This window comes from Musca autumnalis, unplaced genomic scaffold (genome assembly GCF_047663935.1).
Source record: "Musca autumnalis isolate F117 unplaced genomic scaffold, ASM4766393v1 scaffold_1, whole genome shotgun sequence".
Taxonomy (NCBI): Eukaryota; Metazoa; Arthropoda; class Insecta; order Diptera; family Muscidae; genus Musca; species Musca autumnalis.
Genome location: NW_027411644.1, coordinates 200,595,926 through 200,609,031, shown reverse-complemented (window position 1 = coordinate 200,609,031; position 13,106 = coordinate 200,595,926).

Genomic DNA, 13,106 nt, shown 5'->3' with positions numbered 1-13,106 from the left:
TTTACTTGTACTTAAAATATAGGTTGTACTTACAACAAAAAATATTAGTCAAAATTTCCGACTTTTGAAGCTATTATTAAGAAGGTCGCGTTCGAATGAAACAAAAATTAATATATTTTTAAAAAGGTCCATGGGCTCAATTCTTGTTCTATGAAAATTTGAAATGAAAAGTTTTATAAAGGAAATAAATGTCAAATGAAAAATTTTATAAGGCAACTATTTTTCATTTCAAATTTTCATAGAACGAGAATCCAGCCCCAGGTCATGGCTGTCAGAGTTGCCAGATGTTTTACCAAAATTTTGACATTCATATTATTATTTGGTCTGTTCCTTTACTTCTGAAAATGGTAAAACCGGCAAAAGTAGTAAAAGTTGTAAACTGCTCCTTTATAAATTTTATGGTGTCTGAAGTAAAGGAACGCTTTTCTAGTAAAAAGTTGTAAAACTTTAAGATTCTTGCACGTAAAGGAACAGAGCTATTATTGGCAAATGGGAGGATCCACTCTGCGTTGTCTCGAAAATTAATTTGCAAGCCGATGCACTCATGAGTTTAGCAAATATAGCGATTCTAAAACAATAGGCCCCCGAAATTCGTCTACAAATATATAGCATTTTGGACCAAGGGACATTCCTGAACATTTTCTTAAAATTTCATGAAATTAAGTTTAGTAGTTTTGGAAAAACGATATATTGAAAAGGGTGGACGTGGTCATCAGCTTACAAGATAAAACATATTTAAAAAAGTGGGCGTGGTCCGGTATTTTGACTCCAAATATGTACCTAGGATACACACATCCCTATTGCCTCCCAAAATGTATGATGAAACTATAGAAAATATTAAAATGAAAAATGAAACATAAGTTGGGTTATGGCAAACTTTTAAAAAAATAATTATCCAAATCGGCACAGCCGTTCTCAACTGATTTTGCATTTTAATTTATCGATTTTTGTCGATAACAAAAAATAAGTTACAGACTATACAAAAACACAAAACATATGCTCTGTTCCAGAACCTGCAAGAAGCTACTATTTTTTACTACGATAACAGTTTTTCCTTTATGTTATCGGAAAAAATAGTAAAAATTAGTAGATTCTTGCAGTTCTGGAACAGACCCATATGCTTCGAAAAAAAAATGAGTAGATTCTTGCAGTTCTGGAACAGACCAATAGTTTTTTTCTGAACAAAAACAAGGTAAATGTCAGTCAGGACAATGAAAACGGGACAATATCGATTAGCTGTCAATGAGAACCGTAACTAAAATTTTCTGAGCAACATTTTGCAGCAAACATAATTTGGATGCTGTAAAATTCCATCTTGTGCTACTTTTACTATGGTCCAAGGAAGAAAGAACGAAAAGGACATAGAAGGAATTGAGTTACAAGAATAAAATTTTCTACAAAAATATTCGGAACTCGATTTGACTCGACTTAAGTCATGTAAAATCAAAACGAAGCCACAATAAGGCCAAACAGAGATATATAGCTATTTTCTAGGGTTTTGGGTAGGGAAATCCCGCACCGGGAATTTCCGGGAATTCTCGGTTTTTTGGTTCCGGAATTTCCCGGGAAGCAAAATCATATTTCCCGGGAAATATCTTTTTATATTTATCACAACTAATATTGAATGAATGAATAAAATATGCCCATCACTTTTATACCATAGAATCACAATTCGATTAGATTTTACAGAATCAATAAATTAGAAAAGATTTGGAAATAACTTTGATCTACAAAAGGGTTTTCAGGGAAAAGGTTATAAAAGCCGTACCAAAAACATGGACTATAACGACGGATTTTTATTCTGTTTCATTTAAGTGGGAAAGAATATGTTCTATTTCAAAGTCCCATTTTTATACCCTCAGATTGCGGGCTGGTGTGCACGATAACTTTCGAACGAAGCCACAGATCAGATTAAAACTTTGGCATTCGAAATTTTTTTCAAACATAGTTTAAGTTCGAAGTTGGCCCACTACTTCCGGTACCTTCCCCACAAAAGTTCAACAATTATCGCTAAAATGGTGCACATGATAACTGTCGAAGGGAATAACCGAATCGGTCATAATTTTGCATATGGTAATATTAGTTCCAGGCATAGAACCGGTTCCACACAAAATTCGGAAAAAGTGAAGTTTGAATGATTTGAAATTTTTCAGCAGTTTGTCTTTACGGTCCCCTTTACGACGGTACAAATTTTGTCGGGGGCAAGTCCACACTTGCTGAGATAATGTCTTAAAAGCTCCAAGAAACCTTGACGGCAACAACTAAAATGGAAAATTGGCATATAACTCCGGAATGAAGTTTCTGATTGGTCCAAACTTTGCATATCGTATTAATTTATATAGTCATGTATCAGGTTGGAATATGGACTATATCGGTCTAGCCCTTCGGGTACCTCCAACACAAAATTTAGGAAAAGTGCAGTTTAACAGCTTATCTCGAATCGTTTTGAAATTCTTTCAAAAAAGTTCTACTTGAAGGCCCTGTTACGACGGCGCAACTTTTGTTGGGAGGGCAAGTACACTCTTCCTGAGGTAAAGGCACAAAATCTGAAAAAAAACCTGCGGATCCAACTACATTGGGTAGTACGTAAGATAACCATCGAAGGGAGAAATCTCCCGAACTCCCACTTTTAAATGTTTGACAACATGTTTTGTGTGCGGCCATAGTTAAAACGGTACAAATTTCGGGGCAAATCCATACTTCCTAAGAAATTGGCTCAAAAACTCAAAAAAGCCCCTAGAAACGTTAGAAGTATTGTGTTTGCTTCTTTTCTTTAGGTCCGAGGCTGAGGGTATATAGCAGTCGACAAAGCTGACTGATACTTTCTTACTTGTTTCAAGCAATCATAAGCATACGATTTTCGAGGGCCATAAAATTGGAATTTCTGATCAATAACTTCATTATATAAGCCAAATCACTTTCCAAAGAGCGATTTCATTAGCTTTGAATAATGAAAATCGTCAGTGTGTGCAAAATCCAGGCAACATGTTGCATTTTTCCATATTTTTTCGTTTTTAATCGATAGAGCGAAAACGTGTCATCCATTTTTGAGCCCGCAACTCTTTGAAAATATTGCATTTCATATAAGTTACTATGGGAAGATACAAAAATCACGGAAATATTGATCTACTCTCGTATTTTAAAATTTCCCGCGAAATCCCGGATTCCCGGGAATGGCGATTTTTTGATTCCCGTTTCCCGGGAATGATAAAAACTGGGAAAACCCAAAACCACACGTATCTATTTGAGCGGGCAATTGACACCTAAGTGTAAAAAAAAAAAATAAAAAGTTTCTTGTTGAAAAACAAGAAACAAAGGAACTGATGAAGATCTGTGGCGAGATCTGAAACTATATATAGTCTTCCCTGCCTTACTTCTTGGTAAACATCGCCAATTTTTTCCCACTAACAAAATTAAAGTTGTTTTATTAAAATATTAAAACAACGACTATGGGATTAAGCCTGGCTATTTTGAAAAAGAAAATAGAAGTCGTCATCCTAAATAAAAAACGCCAACCCTCATAATTGTGAGACCGGGCACCGTCGAAATGTTGTTTATTGCTGTAGTATGCAATACCAACAAATTAGATATGTGTTTTTTCGTCGAGAATCGACGAACACATAGCAGTGGGAAAGATTTGGTTTTGTTTGCAAGTGAAGTTGCTCGAGTTTAGGTAGTGCCAAAGAAATTCTCGATCAGAGTGTTTCTTTGTACACGTTTCTATTTGAGCGGGCAATTGACACTTGCCCCCCAACATCGCCAATTTTTCCCACTAATAAATTAAAGTTGTTTTAATAAAATATTAAAACAACGACTATGGGATTAAGCCTGGCTATTTTGAAAAACAAAATAGAAGTCGTCATCCTAAATAAAAAACGCCAACCCTCCTAAAAAAACTTTAAAATCGTTTTGTACGTGAGCTTATTTATAACATCACCTTATAATTAAGATTGTATTGAATAGGGTTATGACTTTTTGTAATTTTTTCTCAAAAATGATTCCCTGCAGTGAGAATGATTGAATTTTGCCTACTATTGCCTAAAGCATGGCATACACTATCAAATTGGCTTGTCCATCCGATGAACTCCTTCTGTACGTGTGGGCTTGATAAGTGTGTAGCAAAGCATTCAATCAGCCTTCAACCTGTAACCGAAATCTTCAAATTTTCCTCTAAAAACGAATGAACTTAAACTTTTTTTATTTCTTTACAAACACAATGTTTTCTTTTTTCAAAATTTCTTTTTGACAATTTTGAAAATAAACCATATTCATCGGATTGATTGGGTTTCATTTTGAAAATCAAAACTATTTTGATTTTCCTCAATCCATAAAATACACACACACATTCTCATATTTTGAAAAATGTACGCATACTACTACAAACGTTGACATCAAAATTTGATAATGTATGGGGCGCTTAAGATAACATTCATTACATTTTTTATAAAAAAAAGGTTCCGCACAAACAACTTTAATTTTTTTTTTTTCAAAAAATGCTATGATATGAAAAAAAAAATTTCTTAAAAATTTATTTCCTGTTGTGCGAATGAATGACCTTTTGTCTATTAATGACTTAAATAACTTTTATTTCACATAAATATTGAAAAAGGTCCCGCACAAACCACTTTTAATCTTTATGATATATGAAATAATGTTATATATAATATAAAATGATATATATGTAATAATACGACGATAAAATAGTGAGAAACCAACGGTTATGCCATTTCGGGTATGTCGTGTGTCCCTATACCTTGTTTTCAGATAAGCAGATATTTGCTTATAGTGACTTCAAAAATGGCCAAAAGTTCTGAAGAATAAAAACTTTAAAAGCTTTTTTATAAAAGCTTCTTTATAATTAAGATTTTATGTAATCTTATGTTGAAACTCATCACGCTGTGATACAGGGATATGAGGTTGTAAAAAAGTCATAACCCTAGTATTGAATCATAGGCAAAAGCTCATCAAAATATTATACAGGGATATGAGGTTGTAAAAATGTCGTAACCCTAGTATGCATACCGCCGATGAATAGCTGTACCTTGCGTTATATGCCCGACATTAGTTCGCTATTGGAGGAAAAATAAACGTCTGGTGCTTGCTAGGGGATTTTACTACTAACCATGAGCTTTGGCATGATAACTAGGCCATGATCAGAGGGTTACAGAGCTGACTGAGCAAATTGATAGCTCCATATTTTGCACGGTGAATGAAGATGCTCCTACGAGATTAGAGGAGATTGTCACAACTCGCAAGACATCAGCCTTTCAGCCAACGGAATGACAAATTTTATAATACCGTCTATATTATAGTGGATGGTATAAAAAAGCAAACCCGCATGGCAAAAGAGGCAAGAAGTAGACATAGTATAAATTGCTAGAGTGAACAATTCCTCTTTAGAATTTTTTTAATAAAAACTTCAAAACTGCTTACTTTGTCTAAAATTCACGTCCATCATAACGTAGCATCCGAAAACACTGTAATACAATGTTTTGTTTACATTTTGATGGTAAACGAAGTGGTCTATGCGGCTTTAGAACGGAAGTTGATTTTATAGCGGAAACAAATGTTATGCAAGAGTTTAGATGGGTCACAACCCTCAAAATATGTTTATTTAAAATGCAACAAGTGTTTATTAAACAAAAATTTCAATTGTTTTGTTTTCAACAAAAAAAAACATATATTGATATTAAAATTAAACAATTTAATTGAACCCGTCAAAAAATATTTATTGATTAATAGTGGTATATACCCTTTTACTTATATATTTTTTCTCGATATACATTGAAAGTGAGGGAGAAATAATAATGGCCTGTCAAATTCGTTTGAGTTACCACCATACTTCTGCTTTTTTTTTTTTTGAAAAATATACGGTGCTGTACATGGCACAATTACCCAGGTAGTGGCATCGTAAAATTTTGAATATGTTATGTCAAAACTTTCTTTATGTTGTTGGGGATATTACAACAAAAATAATTTTTTATAAAGGGATTTGACTTTTCATATTCGATCAGGTGGTGTGATACCACTACCTGGTAGTTCTGCCATGGTTCTGTAGTAACATAATTTTGGTAGTAATTCGTAATAATGAGTCGTTCGGAATATATTTTTACCGTCTCGTATAACAATATTCCACTTATTGTCTAATACAGGTCAGCAGCGCTTCCTGGTTAAAATGTATTTGACCATGATTCCTCCCTCTCATCAAGAAGTGAAAATGTAGCAAATATGTATCAGTTTAGAAAACCCACAAATGGTAAGGAAATATATAAGAATATGTATATATTATGGAAAACAAACTGCGATATTTCAACTTCCTTTATTTCAAAAGAATTAGAATTGTAAACGAAACTTGACCAAATTTACTGACCATATCAAAAGCCATAACACATAAGAAAGAACGGTAGTTGCTTAAATCCAGTTTTGTTTTTTACGAGTTCTCTTTAGAGATCACAAGGCATAACCAACTATGCCACTGACACCTTTTTAAGCCGTTTTGTGTTATTAAACGGTCACCCAACCAACATGGAAAATGTCGAAATAGTTCTTAATTTCTTCATTTGTGGAACGCGGTTTCTGGTGTTAATGTGCTACCAAATAAATCCATGCCAAAGTTCATACAATGTTCTTTCTGTTTTTGTGTATCGTATAACTGTCGTTCCATGTGAGGGCCTAAATATACATACACATACTGGAACACACTCTGTGTGTGTGGAAAACGTTTTTCATATTTGGCATAAATTAAAGTAATTCAGTAAAAAATTTCACATGTGAAAAATTCAGTCCATAATGATTTTTTTGGCATTTTACAGGCAGAAATACATTAAATTTACAAGTAAACCCAAAATGTTCTCCATATCATGTTGATGTTCCACGGATGGATAGAAAAGCACACAAGAATCCACATTCTAAATTTAAGGTCATTGTATGGCTATCAAAACAGACAAAAATAAAACCAAACATTTATCATATTATTTGTGGTGATTATTTCGTAACACGTTTAGCCTGGGGGACTGGTGTAATAATAACGCGATTTTCAAAAATGTTTTTAGGATTCGTTTTTTATACACATACATGCATTAGAACAGGGGCTCAATTCTGTTTCTACCCAGCAGAAAAAGTCCTCCCAAAATCATGGGTTTTGTAAAGGATTTTTGGTAGCCGTAACTACTCAAAAACCCCTTTTCTTCCCCATTATTTTTACAAGGGCATGTCGCACTCAGTTTCTAGTTATTTTATGACCACTAGAATAACTAGTTACTCTGTGGCCACTAGAAGTTGAAAAGTAAGGTGAAAAAAATCAATTTTTAAAACAATTGATGTAGAAAATTTGTTTTTAATTTCATCACACTTCTTACTTTTATTTTATTTCGCTGTCTGCCCGAGTTGAACCCACGAACCCTCTGATTTCTAGCCAAAGACACTACACACTGTGCCACGCATACGAATATTAAAAGTTGCTTAAGAACTTAAATGTGCAGTGCACAACGAACTGTTATTTTTTAATTAACAAAAACTAGCGTGCCGACGGTGAGCGTTGAACACACAACCCTAGGATTAATAGTCGGACACACACACACACTGCACCACCGTCCTCATTACTTAGTGAGGAGTAAAGTAAGTAGGTTTGCCTTGTAAATTTTGTAAGAAGTAACCCATTACTTTTCAGATTACTTATAATGCGAAAAGAAGCTTGTTTACATTACTTTGTAATGACTAACGGATCCGAATTTTTGCTGGGTATGAAACTCTTGTGCCAGACACTGAAAATAAGTCCATATTTACATTAGGCAATTTTCCTTGCGGCAATTGTCAGTTTGAAAAAGAGAGAGGTGAGGCATATGGCCTACACCCTCTCTCAGCAACAAACTCGCAATTGCCGCAAGGAAAATTGTAATGTAAATGTAAATATGGACTTTCACATGAAAATTTTCTAGCTGTTAGGAGAGAGCGGAGGTGAAGGCGCTCCCTTTCTCCCTTCTTACCCATAAATTCAAAATATTTTCATGAAAATTTTCATAGTCTGGCACAAGACAAAAAGTAAAATGAAATAATTATAAGAAGAAATTTATAAAAAGTCCATATTTACATTAGGCAATTTTCCTTGCGGCAATTGTCAGTTTGATGGAGAGAGAGGTGAGGCATATGGTAACCCTTTGCCTCTCAACACCCTCTCTCACCTACAAACTGACAATTGCCGCAAGGAAAATTGCCTAATGTAAATATGGAAAAAGAAACTATTTTTCATTTCAAATTTTCATAGAACAAGAATCCAGGCCCAGATAGTATCAGGGTTTTGTAGAGGTGATTTTTGTTTCACGAGAGGTGGCTTTGTTTCTAAACGGCTTTCTTACCCCCAGTTTTTGTAAAAAATTTTATTCTTCTCACACGAATTGTCAAATTTTGTAGATCGATTTACTCGCTTTAACGCAAATGTAGAGCGCTGATTTTTAGATGAGGAATTCTTAACGATATAAGGAACGGGTATACGAAAAATTAGATGTGTATATCTTCTGGGGGCTGTGCTATGGATGCCTAAATTATTACGAATATGGACGAACGAACAAAAATAAGTTACAAAAACAGGGGGTAAGTCCAAAGTAGTCCTTATTTCAGAGCTGTTTTAATTTGTCTAATTTATGCCGGTGCCGAAATTGTTGATGCCAACTTTCACAGTTGGTCTAGGTTCAGCGGACGCATTGCGCTCTATATTCTCAATTCGGATCGACCTATGATGTCGTCGGCATAAGCAGTAGCATATGATTTTTGTTGTATATTATGTGATTTTTGTTTGCTTCTGCATCTCGCATCATCTTCTCCAGCAGGATTTTGAAAAGATCACACGAATGACATATCCTGCCAAAATCCGCCCTATAGACAACAAAAAGACTTTTCTACGGAGTTTACAGTAGGCCTGCTCACACACATACAAATACATTTTGTTATTGTGTTGGTTTTGAAATACACAAAAATTTCAATGTTTTCATTTTGCCTCCGTAGACTATGAGAAATATTGTACAAGTTTTTTTTTTTATTTTATGTTTCAAAATTTAAAGTAGAAGAATTATTTTATTTTGACAAAATATGACTGTTGATGTTATAATTTGTTGCGCCAAAGTGCGCTGACAAACCAAACACACCAAAAAGATCTTGTTTGGAAAGGAGTGCCAAAAAAAGTTCTAATCGAGCTACCGCCTTGAAATTTCTATACGTAGTTTTATAACGAGCCCAAAAGATAGAAAACAAAAATAGTGGATGTAGGTCCAAATTTGGAAGTAGCCCCATATAAAGGTACCGGTAATTTTGCAGTTCGTGTTGAGGGAACAACATACCTCCTTGCATAAATTGTTCAATATATGTTCAAGTTTAGGTATAGGTCCCATATAAACGTACCTCCCGATATTCGGTATTTTGGCGATTTTAGCCAGAATTTCTAACCGAGTTCGCTGTAATTTTGGATTTCGACTTTGGATGGAACACCATACCTCCTTGCAAAAAATGCTCAATATAGGTCAACGTTTAGGTATAACCCCCTAATAAACGTACCTCCCGATATTCGGTATTTTGAAGATTTTAGCCAAATTTTTAGCCAACCGATTTGGCTGTAATTTTGCATTTTAAGTTCTGAGGAAACATACCTCCTTGCAAAAAATTTCCAATATAGGTCCACGATTCGGTATAGCTCCCACATACAAAAAACAAACAATATTGAGTTGCCCAAATGGGGTCAACGTTAGTAAAACTCAAAAAAGTCATTTACTAAGAATCCATTTTTAATTAAGTTAGAAAACGAATTATGAATACATATGTATGTTTTTTGGAAAAATATTGTCACTGCCATCACCTTCAAGTTTCATTTTGGAAATTGTTCATTTACCTATTCAGTTTTTTATAATTTCATTTATAATCTTCGAATGATTTGCGGATGTATTTTACGATTTTAAGGCACCACATACAAATCACAATTTCCTTAACTTAACTTGGCATATTACCACTGTAAATTGAAAAATAAAAATACTACAGAATGCTAAAAATTTGATGTGTTTAGAGAATATTTATTTCAGTTACAATCAAATTTGTCGTCATAAATTTTTTGATTTTTGTCCACGGGCGGAAACACTGTGCAATGGTGAATTTGTCAGGTCTCATTTACCATAGGCTTTAGTCTCGCATAATACGCTTAATATAAGCGATGGGAAGTAGACTTATGCGTATATAATCTTGGTGCTGCTAATTGCCATGTTCCTTGCCGCAGTGAAGCCCATCATGCCTCATTCCTTTATCGGATGTTTCACTATGGAAGACCAAAAATATTTTCATTTCCAATTATCCCATGTACGTTTTCTTAAGTCGCTTGTAAAAATATATTTGATTTGATCGTCCTTACCTTCGGTCGGGGCATGGGCTACCACAGTTGGTCTCATGGCAGCTTTGGTTTAATGCGTCACCTTTAGGGCCTCGACACATAAGCGGCTGGCTTTCTGGCTTAAGTCATTTCTGGGAAAGGAATAAAGAAATGTCAGAACCATATTTGAATTAGGTCGAACCTGGTCTTTATTTTTTTAGCAGAAATGACTTCAGCCAGAAAGCCAGCCGCATATGTGTCGAGGCCTTTAGGTATTGGTTGTGTGGATTTCTACTTTGTCCATCGGATTTCATATATGACATTAATGCCGGTCTTGTAGTCATGAAGTTGCTTCGCCAGTGCACGAACTGGCTGCAACATTTGAATGTGGGTGCGTGTTGCAATTCGATTCAATTCTTAGGCCAGGCAAAACGGTGGAAAAAATTCCTAAGCATAAGTCTACAAGTGGCGGGTTAAGACACGACGTTAAGACTCGGCTACAAAAAGAAGTACCCATATCTTTGAGCTAATATGAATCTGGATGCGCTCATTGATATGAGAGAAGTCTCCCTTCGGTGATGTTTTTGGGAACATATGTACGTGTTCCACGAGCATATTCGTAGATCATTGTCCTTAAAACGTTTGTAGAGGTCCTCAACATTTTGGGGATTTTCTGTTAATTTGTATAGAAGACTTTATAGGTCTCTTTAGAGATTGAAGAGCTTTTAAAGGCATTGTATTGTGCATTACATAGAAAGAAGGCAACTTTTATGCAGAGAAAACTTTTTGATTTTGTATACATAGAAGCATGGACGAGGTTTCCTATAGAATAAATTTTGAGGTATTTTATAGATTAAAGTGCTTTTAGATGTCTCCTCTGGAACTTATAGGTCTTGCATGTGTGAATATTAAACCATATAGATAGAGTAGCTTATAGAGGCCTTCTATGGATAGAAAAGGGCTCCCATGGAGCCGTTTGTGTTCTTTTATAGATTGAAGAGCTTTTGACATATCTTGCGGAACTATACGATTTTAAGAGGTATCTTATGAATAGAGGACCATTTAAGGTCTCGTATAGATATAAGGGCTTTTATAGGTCCCCTGTGGAGAGAAGACTTTTTGAGGTCTTGAAGATCAGAAGGGCTTTATAGGTAATCTATAGACAGTAAAACTTTTGAGATCTTGTATAGAGGGAAGAGGACTTTTATAGTTATCCAATGATCTAAAATTTACAAACAAAAAATCGTTAAGTTGGCCCATAAAATATTCTGTACTAAAATGGTATAATTAGCATTCTTTCCTGTCCAGAATTTTAGGTGGAGAACTTTTTCGACCACTTATACCCCAAATTCCCAAATTAGGTCAGAAAATGTATCTACAAATTTCTTAAATCAGGCGGTACCTTGATATAGGGGCTATATGAAAATGTGGACGTACATATCGACGCCTCCAAATAATAGTATGCTAAGTCGACTTAGCATGTTTTCAAGTTCTCTACATTTTTATATTTAACGTCCTTTAACTTAAATTCTGTCAAATTTTGGTAATGATCGGACAATCCGAACAGAAGTTATTAACAAATATTTACTTAGCATAGTACTGAAGGTCAAAGAAATTTCCAAACTTTTAGAGCTTGTCCTGCAAAACTCGCTTTTCAGAATTAGCAAACTATTATTTGGAGGTGTCGAACGTCCTTTAACTTAAATTCTGTCTAATTTTGGTAATGATCGGTCAATCCAAACAGAAGTTATAAACAAATATTGACTTAGCATAGTACTGTAGTTAAAAAAAATTCCAAACTTTGAGAGCTTCTCCTGCAAAACTCACTTTTTAGACTTAGCATACTATTATTTGGAGGTGTCGATATGTTGACAATATTTGGTGGAGAAATTTTGTGACAATTGAGAATCCCAAATGTCAAATAACATGTACATATGTAGTTGGGTCAAAAATTTAATTAAAATCCTCAAAATACCTAAAATCTACTTCCCGATCCAGTGATATAGGGGCTAAGCAAAATCATGGTCCTATGTGGACAATTTTTGGTGGAAAAGTTTGGTGACGGCTTTGGTGAACCTTAAATGTCAAATTACAGCTATATCGTTTAAAAATTTTAGCTAAAGACGTGAAAATACCGAAAATCGGAAGGTTATATGGGGGCTATACCAAAATATAGGCCTATGTTGACAATTTTTCGTGGTGATGGTTTGTGACTGCAGGTAACCTCAAATGTCCAATTACGTATTTTAGTCAAAAACTTAGCAAAACCCTCAAAATACTGAACATCTTTTCAAAATCTATTGTTAGGCCTATAACCTGGAGTACACCTATTAATCGGCGGGATATATACGTTAAGCAACTCTACCTTGGCAGTACCACCCCTGACTGCTATGTACGGGTCATTGGAGCCAGGCTCAAGCGATGTAGGTCTGCATTGAACAGACTTGTGCAGTAGGAAAGCTAATCCCCTACCTCCACTTCGGGTGGGATCATTTCTCAGTACGTTGTAACCATCACAACACTGTAAGCTACAGCTGTTGTTGTTGAGCTTATTTTCCTGCACCTCAATCTTATCTCGGAGTTCATTGCAATTAAATTTCAAAAATGATGCATTTTCAGGATTGGAACGGCTGCTATTTAGTATTGCGTTCTTATCATCCTTATATTTTTCTGATGGTTAATTTGATTTTGTAACGATTCTTACAAATTGTCAATACATATCTATGATGGCTTTTACAAATATTTCATTTCGAGCTAACTT